At 34.8% G+C, this 14,695-nt stretch overlaps 1 protein-coding gene across 4 annotated transcripts in view; it reads left to right on the top strand.

The window, feature by feature from the left end:
• BMPR1B (bone morphogenetic protein receptor type 1B) overlaps window positions 1–14,695 on the top strand; it is a 433,856-nt gene that overhangs the window by 10,635 nt on the left and 408,526 nt on the right. The window lies entirely within an intron of this gene.

Consider the following 14,695-nt stretch of genomic DNA (forward strand, 5'->3'; position numbering starts at 1 on the left):
TACTTATTATATAATTTTACTCATACTATTTTTATGAAATGTCCATGTTTGAAACATTTAAAGAAATGGATTCTAGTGGCTAAAGTTAAAAATGGCACAAACATATGAAACATATTGCTAGATATGACTTGAATCTAGACAGTTTTCATTCCTTTATGTATTTCTTTGATATAATGCAATTATAGATGTTTATATAGGTTTTTATCAGATACTGTCTAGCTCCTCTTTTATTTGAGATTTTATGTGTTTGTAACTGTGGTCTGAAAGGTGTTATTAAGCATTCTTAGATGTTTTTCTTATAACTTACTAGCATGCAGCTGACTTACATGAGACCATAGATTCCTTTTTTGGCTCATTTCTTCTAAACCTGGAAGGTATAATGCATTTTAACAATAATATTTTACATCTTCAGTTTGTGAATAATGTCTTTCTTACAAACGGAATTGTTAAATATTTATGCAATATGAATAAACTTCATGCCATATGTGTCAAAGAGATAACCTGAGTCTTGCTCTAAGGGGAAAGATGTTTAAAATCATGGATGATACACTATCAAAAAATAAGCGCAGGGCATAAACAGATGTAACATGGGAAAGACAGGATGAAAGTTGATGAGCACATTGATGAGGTGCCGCGGTGAGTCAGTCTGTTATTCTGTCTTTAGGCGGTGCTGCTGGGGACTGTATTAGGGAAGGTGTGACTGGTGTTCCGTGATTTCACTTCAAAAATTTTGTATTATGTCGGATATCTTAGTTTTCCTCAAGACACACCAGTGCTCTCTTTTTGGAACTTATGAGATTTTTCCAGTTTAACTCCTTGACTTTATGTTTGTATTCCAGTTGAATCGACAGCTGCAGTTCTTTAGCTCTGCATGTCTTGTCCATACTTTGCTTCGTTACACAGAGCCTGTTGAGTTTTGACATGTACAGTGTTTCCGTGTAACCATCACCTGTCCAGACTGAAAGAATGCTCAACTATCTTGTTTTTCTTCACAGGGCTGTCCTGTGGTCCACTCGATCATTTATTTTTATTCACGTGGATTTCCCTCAGTTTCTAGATCTTTGTTTCCCCTTCTTTCTTGGTAAAATTAGAGTTGTAATTTTTCATCCTTCAGTAGGTAGTGGAATGCTCGACTGTGTTAGACTAGATCTGTGTGTAGTGTTTTAAGTAAAAATGAACTGTGGTTTTGAATTGGAGGGAAAAGCATGTTTTTTGTTCTTGAGTGATGTCAGTCCCATTGTTAGCTTTGTTGGCTGTGGGAACACAGAAACACAGTGACTTCTATGCTCCTATTTATGATATCTAAGGCCCATTTATCCTAAGAAGTACAGTCTCTATGCTTTCCCCCTTACATGTCTAACCCTATAGTTTTCCACTTTAAATCTTATTTGATGTCTTCCTCCTAGTAACTCATAAAGTTTTAGAAACCTTGTAGGTTATCCCACTGACTTGGCATCTCACATACTGGAAAAACTTAGTATCTTTTGAAATCCTGGAAAATTTTATCTACATTTCCTCTTCTACATCATTTATAAAGATGTTGAATAAGACCACTTCTAGCACCTTCCCTATTTATAGTTTTCTTGCCAAAATAATGTCTTTTTTTTCTTTTTTACAGTCATCTTTGTTTCTCCAGTTAAAAGTTCGTCTAATCCTATGATGACTCAGTTCTAATAACTTTTGTGGTAGTACTTTGTCAAGGGCTTTTTAAAAAAAATAGGGTGAATTATATTCACTGGTTTCTCCCTTAAGGCTCCATACAGCTTTTAGTATTCCAAGACATGATTAGCCCTAAAAAAAGTTGAAGCTAGCCCCTTACCATTGTTTGCTAAACTCTTTGGTGACCTTATGCTTTAGCATATATTGACTTCATAAATTTGCCAAATTGCCAAGAAATAATTATAACATTATATTGGGAGGATTTGAAGGGCTGAGGATAAAGGAGATGGCATTTTAGCATTAATGTGGATGGCTGAAATACAGTTATATATAAGCAGGCAAAAGATAGAGGTTACTGTGTTTGAGTCTTTCCTATGTTCCAGGCAGTGAGCTAATAAATAAGCTCATCACAGTTAAGATAGTGATTGCCAGCTCCATTTTCAGATGAAGGAACTTAAGGCATAGTGAGATTCGGCAGTTGTTAGTGGGGGATTCTAATATAGGGCTGTCTGATTTTAAATCTGTACTTAAATATTGGAGGGCTGTTAGAGCCAGACATTTGTTAGTTATTGGTGGTACAAAGATGAGCAGAGATAAGCCTATGTGGTTCAAGAGCTTCGAAAGACTCCTGGAAGAAGGAAGAGACTTGTGCACAGTTGTTAAGAGAGAAAATTGCATGTGGAAGATGTGAGCAAATTTACCACATTTTTACTTAAACTGACTTCCGTTAGACCCACATTTTTCTGTGTGTGCTTTTTTTTTTTTGTGAGGGAGAGGGACATGCAGTCATTAACATGGGTTAAATGTAGTGACATGTTTTAGTGGATTTGGGAAACCAAATTGCTCAGGTAGTTTGCTAAGACTACACAGATGCAAATGATGAAAATTGTTTAAAATTGATCAGTTTATCTGAAATGACATTAATTAACTTAAATTATTTTGAAAGAACCACCATAATATAAACCTAATAGAAACATTGGATTTGGGGGCTTGGCAAAAATCTGCTTATTGGGAGGCACCAGAAAGTTTCCACTAAAAATACAATAAAAACCTTTGAGTAGAGTTTGATCTTGAAATCACTTTTTCTAACATTGAAATACTCTAGGTCATGTGTAATAGGGATATCACCTATATTTTGTCTCTATTTTTATTAGAATGTTGGAATGAAAATGAAATTAATACAGAGGTTTTCAAAGGATCATAAAACCCCTCTTTAAGTGTAATACCTTTATTTTTTGCATGTTTAAATGAAAGGGGTCTGTTGGCTGTGGCCATAGAGCTTAGCTGAGGCAGAGTTGTTAAAGAAATCTTTAGTTTCCAAAATAACCAGTTGAAAAATATTTTACATGGAGCAGAAGTGCTATGGGGAAAGCAAAGTTTAAAATGGGCTTAGGCATTATAAGTGAAATGATAAATTTAAAAGTTAATATTATAAATATTATATATAAGTTAAGTCCTCACATTTTTGCTGGTCTGGTAATCACCATTTGATTTTCCAAAGGCTTGTATAGACCACAAAAACATTAAGTTATAGTATAATTTGTAACAAAGAGAAAGCTTCCTTAGTGACTCTTTATATTCCAAAATATAATTTTTCCATTATGGAAAATTATATTTATGGTGAACATAAATAATCAGATATTTGCTTCACTAATGATCCAGATTATTTTAAAATCATGTTACTGGATTTAACGATGTGACCTCTGTTCTGTGACCTTGTGTATTCTGGAGGCTTGTTATGCATGTCAAGGGTATTTCCTTTTATTTGTTTTAATTTTACCTGCCACTGAAATCATTGAATAACCCTTCATAATTTTATTATGAAACCATATAATAAGGAAGGACTAGTTGATTATTTTTTACTTTAACTTTCATAATCTCATATAGTTCAAATCTTCTTTGTGTTCTCATTTCTCAGGTCAGATAATTCATGTTTTGCAGTTTCTCATCACAGTAACGGATGAGACAGGGTAACATGTTTCAATACATTTACTATTATTCTTTTAGCATTTTAATTCTCTTCTCTCTTTCAGGGGGAGAGAAGCAAGTAGTATGTTGAAAATAGCACACAATTGGGAGACAGGAAAGGCCATAATTAGTTTTGGAACCTGAGACTGATCAGTTAAATAAAAGATTGGCCAAGCTCTCTAAGGTCTTTCTGGCCTGGAATGCTATGATTCTATAACCCAGATGGGCAAATCTTATCATGGTTAATAATTACACTGTGACATTAGGTTTCTTTAAGAGCAAGACACTGTAACTAATACATCTTTGTGTCTTTTTTTTTTTATTTAGGTGGTTTTTGAAATTTCTGAGACAAAACAGTATTCACAAATGAAGTTCTTTCCAGACCTAATCACCTTTGGTATTTTATAATTCTTCAAATGAGATACTGATACTTATAAATCATATAACTATACTGTGTGCCATTTTATATACTTTTATAAATAAACCCTTGGGGGTTGCAAATAATTTTTGTTAATAGGAAGTGACTCTACAATCAGTACTGTTGTAATGCATTCTTTGAATTATTTTCTAAGAACTTTGAAGCAGTTGTTGAAAATAGTTTTGTTCAGAAATCAGATTCAGCTTAAAAGGTGACCGTATTGGATTATGGGCTTTCCAGGTAGAGCAGTGGTAAAGAATTCACCTGCCAATGCAGGAGACACAACTTCCAATCTCTGGGTCAGGAGGATCCCTTGGAGTAGGAAATAGCAACCCACTTCAATATTCTTGTCTGGAAAATTCCATGAACAGAGGAACCTGGTGGGCTACAGTCCATGGGGTATCAAAGAGTTGGACACAACTGAGCAATTAATTGTGCACACACACACTCGTACTGGACTGTAGTGGGTAATTTTACTAGAGATAAAATATGCAGAGAGAATAGCATTGAAGCATGTATTATTACCATATGTGGACTAGATCACTAATCCAAGTTCGATGCATGAGACGGCACTCAAAACCGGCGCACTGGGACAACCCAGAGGGATGGGGTGGGGAGGGAGGTGGGAGGGGGGTTCAGGATGGGGGACACATGTACACCCATGGCTGATTCATGTCAGTGTGTGGCAAAAACCACCACAATATTGTAAAGTTCAATTAGCCTCCAATTAAAATAAATTAATTAATTGAAAAAATATGCAGAACATCCCAGCAATATGATGAATTTGATTTGGTGATTATAACTTTTCACTGATAAGGGATTTTTTTTCTGTGTGCCCTATTAGTTAACTTTGTTTCTGTAATGCCGCATACTAAGTAATCTCCTTTAGAGTCCTTTTAAATATAAAAACAGGACTGAACTAGGTTTAAGATGTTGTGCAGATAACCTGGTTCTCCCTATGAGAAGTTAATCTCCGTACTATTCTTTCTAAAATATTTCTTCCTCATATTGTTCCAGTACTGGCTTAATATTCAGATGCCTTTAAATGTCTAGGGAACTTGATATATTCTTATTATTTTCAAGTTGATTAGTAATTTCCTTTCAAGAACTATAGTTTCATACCACAGTCAACTATGTAATTTTTATATGTTTGAAGGTTTCAGTGATATTTTCTAGATTATCCGTAATAAGTTTTTAATCCCAGCCCACTTCTGTGCAACCTGTCTGTATAGTATGTCTGTATGTGTTGAAAGAGTCTATGCCAAAGAAAGCTGTACTTACCAAATAAAGTAAAATAGGATGAGAAAATTATGCTTACCCAGTAAAGTAAAATAAGACAGAGGACGAGATGGTTGGATGGCCTCACTGACTCAATGGACATGAGTTTGAGCAAGCTCTTGGGAGACGGTGAAGGACAGGGAAGCATGGCATGCTGCAGTCCATGGGGTTGCAAAGAGTTGAACACGACTGAGCGAAGTAAAATAAAATTGAGGAAATAAATAATTACAGCCCCTGAAAGTTCTATCCTGGAGCATTTGCTGTTGATATAAAGCAGGAAGCCTCCACTGAAAACTGTAGAGTTGTCTGTTTTACTTGAATTGTTTGCTCTTAGGAGATAAGGGAAATGATAAGGAAAAAGTTGAAGTTCTTAAGTAATGCTGAAAATGTTTTGTCCATAGTGAATGCGTTAGAATTCGTGATGCTAAAACTCCTGAATCAAAAATGAGAAAGTGTGAAGCAGAGTAAGGGAAAATTCCCATCATGTGTACTCTGTCTTGGAAGTTGGATTGAAAATGAAAAAATAGTAACAAATTACACCCAACATATATCACTTTACATAATGAATTTCTCACACTGATGCTGTTCTAGCGTTTTTCCCTTCTTTGGAAAACAGCTTCATTTTCAGGAGAAAGTCTATTAATACCACCCCCCTGGACTCATGTATGTACATTAATGCATAAAATTAATGTGGTCTATTAATACATACCTCCTGGAAGTAACTTTTCTTACATTACTTTGTACCCTCTTCCATTCTAAGTATTCTGCACTGCATCAATTTGTAATTACTAGTTTCCTGGATTGTTAGTGTAATTAGCATCCTCACCGAAAGCTTCCTTGTTTCTCTATTTTCTTCGTATTTCACATTATGGAATATAACACACAAAAGATGCTAGGTCAGTGTTGATTGATTGATCGCCTTCCTTAGTTTGGTTCTTTATTTTCCATGTAATTATGGAAATTTTCATTTTGACAATATGCGAGGATCCTTAGGGTTTTTAAAAATCTACCATTTGTTTAATTTATAAATACATTCTAGGACATGAAATGGGAAAAAATTCTCTTCTGTATTTTGACTAAAAGCAACATAGATGCTCTGCAGTGGATCTGCAGTCAGATACCCAGGTTTGTATTCTGGCTGCTCCATTCAGTGCTCTCATCTGGAAAATGGGGATAGTAGGAGTAGGACTCAGGAGGGATGCTGTGGTAATTAAAGGAAGTACCTCAGACTCTGCCTGGCATACAGTAATTGTTCAGTGAATGTTCACTCTTGTCCTTTATTTTAGATGTCTTTAAGTGACAGGCACTCAGCCTACTTTGGGAGGTACCTATATGAGACTGTTCTACGAAAATGGAATGAAGAATATTTACAGAATTAATAGATCAGTTTTTAATTTTTAAAAATTTATTTATTTTGCTGCAGCACAACATGTGGGATCTTAGTTCCCTGACCAGGGTTGGAACCTGTGCCCCCTGCAGTGGAGGCACAGTCTTAACCACTGGACCACCGGGGAGGTTCCTAATTAGTCAATTTTAATGAGAAACAATTTTCTTACAAAATGTTTCCAAATGCAAAACATTTTAAGTCACAGATACTCATGAAAATAAGTGCGTAGTTAGAAATAAGAAGCTCTTAGTTATTTCCTTCCCTTTTTATTCAATTTGGGATGCTTACATCTCTATTTTGAATACTTCTAAAAAAGAAAGTCTGTATAATGAAATAAGAGGATAAATTGTATCCTTTTATTAATTTGAATGACATTTTCCCTTGGATGAATTATGAAAAGTCTGGTTAAGTTTAGCACTAATGGAGCTTGAAGAGATGTCAGTATTAAGCAAGTGTTTAGTTGTGTGACCTGATCAGTTTACACTATTGCAGAACCTTAATTAAAGTTTTATTAAACTGTGTAAACTATGATCCAGTTTGGATTTGAAAGTAGATAGACATCTGTTTCAAATATTATTACCACAGTTAGAAATTTATAGCTTTTTTCTGAAAGTCTCAAAGTTGCCCTTTGAAACTGTTGTTTCTGTCTCCCCACCATTCTCTGTACTAAAATATTTTTTTGTGATATTAAGGTTATTTTAAAAAATCACATTCATAATCTATATAATATCTATACAACAGAAAAGCAGGGCAGTGTTTGGAAATACTTTATTGAACTAAAAAGCAAGACTCCTCTGTTTTATGTTAAAAGCAAATTTCTGTAGTGATGCATCAGAGACACTGAAGCCAACTTTTTGATTGGGGACCTTTTGTGCCTTCTCCCCCCATCTTTCTTTTTTTCTTTATGAAATGAAGGCTAATTCTAGTTAAACTTGATGTCAGTTTACTCACTGACAGTAACCAAAAGTGCCGTATTTTTTTTCTTTGCCTCAATGGCATTAGAAAATTCTTCAGCAAATGTACTTCTTCAGTTGGTTGTGTATACGTTCTATCTTCGTTCTGGAAAGGAGACTTGGTATCATTTCATTCAGAGTATTTAATGCTATCTAGATAAGAAACATCAAAATTTAAATTTTCTTTTAAACCTTGCTCACCTGATATGATAGAAAGCAATGCTTGTGATATCTCACAGTTAAGAGTTCATTCATTTACTGTATTGCTGTGTCTTGGTTCTGTAAGAACTTATTATTAAATGAATGTGTGTTTGATATAAACTTTTTAAAACATAGGAAGAAGTCAAAAGGGAAATTTCTCTACTTGGAGTCTGTTAATTGTTTTCATTTTGATATATTTACGTCTCTCTTTATCATGTATTTTTAGATTTTAAGGAAGGGATATTGTCATTTTAATTTTATATTTTATTTTTGCTTGAAATTATATTATGAATATTTTCTTATCTTTTAAATATGCTTCAAAATATTTTAATGACTGGAAAATACTAGTATTCCTTAATAATATTTTTCCTGTTTTTTATTATAAATAATACTGCAGTGAGCATCTTTATGAATAGATCTTTGAATATTTTTATAAAGGCCTTGTATATAACACCAAATTGCTTATTGCTTTCCAGTCAAGTCATTCTAATTTATAATCCTACCTGCAGGGTATCTATTTAATTCTACTCATATTCTTAGTAAGTACTTCAGTTGTATCCATTAACTTTCTCTAAGGATCAGAAAAAGACAAAATGTGAAAAACCCAAACAATAGTTTTGAATAAACAGGAATGTGCTTCATGTTATTTTTATTTAAAAAAAAAAAAAAACACAGGAGTTTTTACTTCTTATGAATACTGACCATTACTCTTGATATATAATTTCATAAAATATATAAATAAATACAAATTAAAATGCCAGTCTTTTTTTTTTATTATTATGGTTCTTTGTAACAATAGGAATGATTTAAGGAAAAAGCAATTAAGTTACATAATTCTTAAAGTCAAAGGCAGAAATGATGGTAGGAAAAATATCTCATGCAAATTATTTGATACGTAAAATAACATTTAAGGTGGTTTTGTGCCTTGTGAAAATACCCTTGTTTTGGAGCAGAGCTGTAGAAACTAAGTTGTCTGATTCCTGTAATTTTTTGATATATGTTTTAAAAGGAAACATTTCTTCCATATTTAAAAGTATATATTTTAAGGAATGACAGAGTGAATGTATTTATATCTGCTAGTCACTTTATAAAGCAAAGTAATACCAGTACCTTATAAAACTGTGTGCTCTTCACATTTACTCCTGTCCTTTCTAGCGGAGTAAAAAGTCACCTTTTTGTCTGCATTATTCACTTACTTAAAAACAATTTTTTTTTATACCGTATGCTTGTGTATCCCTAAACAGTATATTTAGAACTTTAGAAAAATGTCATTCAGTGCTGTTGTATATTTTTATTTCCCCTTTCTCAAATTTATGTGTTTAAAACTTATCCATGGTTCCTAAAGCACTTATTTTCACTACTTTGTGATACTCTTTTTGTGCATAGGCCACAGTTTAGTTTGCCATTTGTTGATGGTTATTTCTTAAATTTTTGCTATTACAGAAAATGATGTAAGGGGTTGCTTATATTCTCAGTGCACAGGCACAAGGAACATGGGATTGCTTGGTTACACAAAAGGTGCATTTTAAATCTGTAAGATTACATTCTATTTTCCAAAGTAGTTCAAACTCCTACCAGCAGTATAAGATAATTCCTGTTGTGCTGCTTCCTGTCCTGTGCTTTATATTGTCAAATTTATTAAATGTTTTCTAATATCCAAGATTAACATGCTGCCTTACTAAAATACTTACAAGTTGTGGATACTAGTAATTTTTAAAACAATCAATTAAATTCTTTGCAGATATCTTCTTACTTGTGGTTTGTCTCTTTTATGTTTGTATGGTAGCTTTTAACCACAGAAGTTCTCAATTTTAATGTAGTCAAAATTTTCCAGTCCTTATGGCTTACATTTCAGTTCCTTGTTTAACTTTTGCTTACCCTAAGGTCTTAATGATGTTTTGTTATATCCTTAATCCATCTGCAACTGAATATTGTGAGGTGTGAGTTAAGGTTCAATTTAATTGTTTCCATATGTATCACCTGTTGCCCATTCATTTCAGAGTGGCTCTCCATTTATGTCAGCTCTTTTATATATGTGTATATCTATATGTTATTAATGTCTATATGTTGATGTAATACCTGTTTTATGTATATGCATCTGTATATATAGATATGTACATATCTCTTTTGAGCTTTAAAATTTCCATTGGGCTAATTTTCTGTTCTTGTAGTAATATTGCCCTGTCTTAATTTAAAAAGTTTGTTGTGAAACTTTATTTTTTTAAACTAAAATATATTTGACATGCAATGTTAGTTTCAGGTATACTGTGCAGTAATTTGACATTTGAATACATTATGAGATGATTACCACTCTTAAGTCTAATAACTATTAGTTCACATACAAAGATTTTACTACTAGTATTGTTGATCATCTTCATTATGCTTTATTTTACACACATTAATTTTCCTGTTGCTTTGTTAGATTCCACATATAAGTAATATCATAATGAGATTTGTCTTTTTCTCACTTGACATAAGCCCTCTAGATAGATCTATGTTGTCACAAATGGCAAGATTTCTGTCCTTTTTGTGACTGAGTAGTATTCCTCTCTGTGTGTCATATGTTCTTTATCCATTCATGTTTTGGACACTTAGATAGGTTCCACGTCTATGCTGCAGTAAACATTGGTGTGCTATATATCTTTTTGTGTTAGTGTTTTTTTTCCCCACTTTGGGAAATACTCAAAGAACTTCCCTGATGGCTCAGTGGTAAAGAATCCACCTGCCAATGCTAGAAACGTGAGTTCAATCCCTGGGTCAGGAGGACCCTCTGGAAAAGGAAATGGGAACCTATTGCAGTATTCTTGCCTGGGAAATCCCATGGACAGAGAGCCTGATGGCCTATAGACCATGGAGTCTCAAAACAGTCAGATATGACTTAGCAACTAAGCAACAAAACAACAAATACCCAGAAGTGAAATTGCTGCATCATATGGCAATCCTGTTTTTTAATTTTTTCCAAGACTCTCCGTACTGTTTACCATAGAGACCATACCAAGGTACATCCTTACCGATTATGTGGTAGGATTCCCTTTTCTCCAAATCCTTGTTAATACTTATGATTTGTTTTCTTTTTGATGATAGCCTTTCTGACAGGTGTGAGGTAGTAGCTCGTTGTGATTTTGACTTGCCTTTCCCTGATGAATAGTGATGTTGAACATCTTTTCATGCGCCTGTTGGTCATCTGTGTGTCTTTGGAAAAATGTCTAAATGATTATTTAAGTTGACGATGTCTCAAGTTTAAACATTTTAATCATCCTGTTTTAAAAATCCCCTCATGTTTAATATTTTTGACATAATATTTGATGTCTTTGCATCCCTCAACTGCTTACTCTGGCTCTAATATGATTTTACTACTTGGGTCTTCTTACCTTTCTGCTAACTTTCTAACTAATTGATCTACCTTTACTGAATACTGTGTTGGCCAATGAGATTTTTCCTTTCATGGTTTTTATATTTCTATGTGACTTTTTCTTTTTTGCTTGGAGGAGTCCCTTTAACATTTCTTGTAAAGTGAAATAGTGTTGCTGATCTTTAAACTTTTCTAATCTGTAAAACTCTTGGGTGAGGTGGGTTTCCCAGATAGCTATTTGCCCAGCCTAGGGGCAGAGCCTGGGGGCTGGTGCTGGCCTGCTGAGGGGTGAGGCTGGGTCCTCAGCACTAGTAGGCTAGAGGCATGAATCCAGAATAGTATTTAATAGTGCCAGGGTTGTTGCTTTCAAAAATGTCTGCTACAGCACCTCTGTCCCCAGAGTGAGCTCCAGTTGCTGCCTGCCTCTCCAGGTGACTCTCCAAGATCAGCAAGTAGGTCTGACCCAGGTTTCTTTCTGTAGTGGGATTCAGAACATGTGAGGTTTCACGTACCCTCTTAAGGAAGAGTCTCTGTTTCCTTCTAGCTCTCTGGCTCTCCTGAACATAAATAAGCCTTGCTAGTTTTCAAAGCTAGATGTTCTGTGTATGGGACCCCTGGGCTGGGGTGCCCAGTGTGGGTCCTAGACCCCTCACTCCTTGGGGAGGACCTCTGTCATTGTGGTATTGCTTTTCTTTGTAGGTCACTGGCCCAAGGGTGTGGGTCCCAACTTTACCACATCTCTGCCCCTCCTACCCGTTTCATTGTGGTTCCTTCTTTATATCTTGCACTGTGGAAAACTTTTCGTGCTAGTCTTGAGGCGGTTCTCATGGATAATTGCTTTGCAAATTGTCGTAATTTGGGTGTGTCTGTGGGAGGAGATGAGTTCAGAATCTTCCTACTTGGCTATCTTGGCCACCTCTTTATTATCTTCCTAATAAACTGCTAATACAGTATCTGATTTTGGTCTGCTAATACAGTATCTCATTTAGAACTTTCACATATATGTTCGTTGATGACATTAACTTTTTTCTCATAATCAGTTTTATTGTTCCCTATAACACACTCAGCCCTAGGCAGCCAATAATATAATTTCTGTCTGTATACATTTTCCTTTTTAGACGGTCAGTAAAAATGCAGTTATTCAATATGTGATCTTTTGTGACTGACTTTTCTCACTTAGTATAGTATTTTCAAGGTTCTTCCCTATTTTAACATGGGTTAGTAGTTAATTCTTTTCCATTGCTGGGGAACATTCCACTGTATGGACATCCCACATATTTAGCCATTTAGTAGTTGATGGGATTGTTTACACTTTAAGCTTATATTGATACTGCTACTAACATGCATGTCCAAGGTCTTGTGTGGGAATATATTTTCATTTTCTTGGGTGTATACATCAGGGTGCAGTTTCCTGGCCATATGGTGAACTCTATGTTTAACATTTTGAGGAATTTCCAGATTATTTTTCAAAGTGGTCTCAGCATTTTATATTCCCACCACCAGTATATGAGTGTTCCAATTTCTTAATATCCTCATCAGCATTTATTATTATCTGTTTCTTTAGTTATAGCTGTGTTAGTGGACGTGAAGCGGTATCTCATCATGGTTTTAATTGCAACTTCCTGGTAACTAGTGATGTTATGCATCTTTTCATGTGCTTATCATCCGTATGTATATCTTATTGGAAGAATAAGAAATATATTTTTTCTATAAGAAATAGAATAGAAATATCTAGTCATATCCTTTGCTCATTTTTAAGTTGAGTTATTTATCTTCTTATTAAGGAACAATGTGTCCTTTACATATTCTAAATAATGTCTTTTATGAGTCATGTTATTTGCAGGTATTTTTTTCTTGATTCCTAAGTTTTCTTTTTCACTTTCTTCATGGTGTCCTTGGAAGCAAAAGTGCTTTAAATTTGATGTCCAATTTAATCTATATTTTGTTTATGCTTTTGGTATCATGTTTAGAGACCATTGACTCATCCCAGGTATATATGTTTACCTCTGTATTTTCTTATGAGTGTTTTCACCCTCATACTTGAAAGATAGTTTTGGTGGATACAGGATTAGTGATTGACAGTTTTTTCTTCTAACATGGGTATTATCATCCCAGTGTTTTTGGTTTCCACTGTTTCTTATGAGAAAGTACCAATAATCTCATTGTTGAGCTTTGAATTACTGCTTTTAATTAGATTGTTTTTCATCAAATTTGGAAAACTTTCTGTGGTTATTTCTTCAAATTTTTTTCTCCTTTCTCCTCTCCTTTTGATAGTCTCATTACACGTGTATGTGCTTAATGTTGTTATTCAGTTGCTAAGTTGTGTGTGACTCTTTTGCGACCCCATGGACTATAGTCCACCACGCTCCTCTGTCCATGGGATTTCCCAGGTAAGAATACTGGAGAGGGCTGTCATTTCCTTCTCCAGGGGATCTTCCCAACCCAGTGAGCCACCTGGGGAGCCCCTGTATATGCCTAGAGTCCCACATTTCTCTGAGGCTATGCTTATTTTTGCATAATATCTGTTGATCTGTCCCTTATACTTTTAAAAAAATAAGTTATTGTACTACATATCTCCAGAATTTACATTAAAAAAGTAATTTCTCTTTATCGATAAAATTTTTCATCTGTGTTTGGTAGGACACTGTCGTCATGTTATCTTTTACTTTTTAGAACATAGTCTTCTTTAGTCCTTTGAATATATTTATAATGGCTTTGAAAGATTTCTTCATTAAATATGACATCTGGACCCTTTTGCCAGTAGTGTCCCTACTGTTTTTTTTTTTCCTGCTTATGGGTCACTTTTCTGTTCATTGATATGTCTTGCAATTTTTTGGTAATAAGTGGATGTTTCAGATAGTATAAGTGAAGTGAAGTCACTCAGTCGTGTCCGACTCTTTGCGACCCCATGGACTGTAGCCTACCAGGCTCCTCCATCCATGGGATTCTCCAGGCAACAATACTGGAGTGGGTTGCCATTTCCTTTTCCAGGAGTTAGATAGTATAGTAATTCTCAAATCTGATTCCCACCTTCCTCTGGCACTTGTTTTTGTTGTTATTTGCTTACTTCTTTAGTAACTTGGTTGGACTTTTTGAATTAAGCATTCCACCCTTGCAATATGAAGCTTCTGCTATCACTCTTCAGAAGTGAACATGTGTTCAGTCACTCTGGGATGACAGTATTTTCTTTATGACTCTCTCTTTTCCAAATTATGCTGTCTGCATCTCTTGTCCTAACCTAGCTGTTAGGCTTCACTGGTAGCTGACTGATAGCCCCATTGTTTGGGCCAGTGCTCTGAAACATAAATTTCTTCACAGTCTTGTTTAATACATTTTTGACTACTTTGCAGGGGTAGTTTTTAAGGCTAGTATTAGAAGTTTGTTGTGACCTTAGGAAGACTCTTCCTAGCTCTTTCCCTAGTTCTCTGTGATAAACTCGGTGGCCTATGCATGCCACATCTCCAGTCGTGTCCAACTCT

This window comes from Odocoileus virginianus, chromosome 21 (genome assembly GCF_023699985.2).
Source record: "Odocoileus virginianus isolate 20LAN1187 ecotype Illinois chromosome 21, Ovbor_1.2, whole genome shotgun sequence".
NCBI classification, from domain to species: domain Eukaryota; kingdom Metazoa; phylum Chordata; class Mammalia; order Artiodactyla; family Cervidae; genus Odocoileus; species Odocoileus virginianus.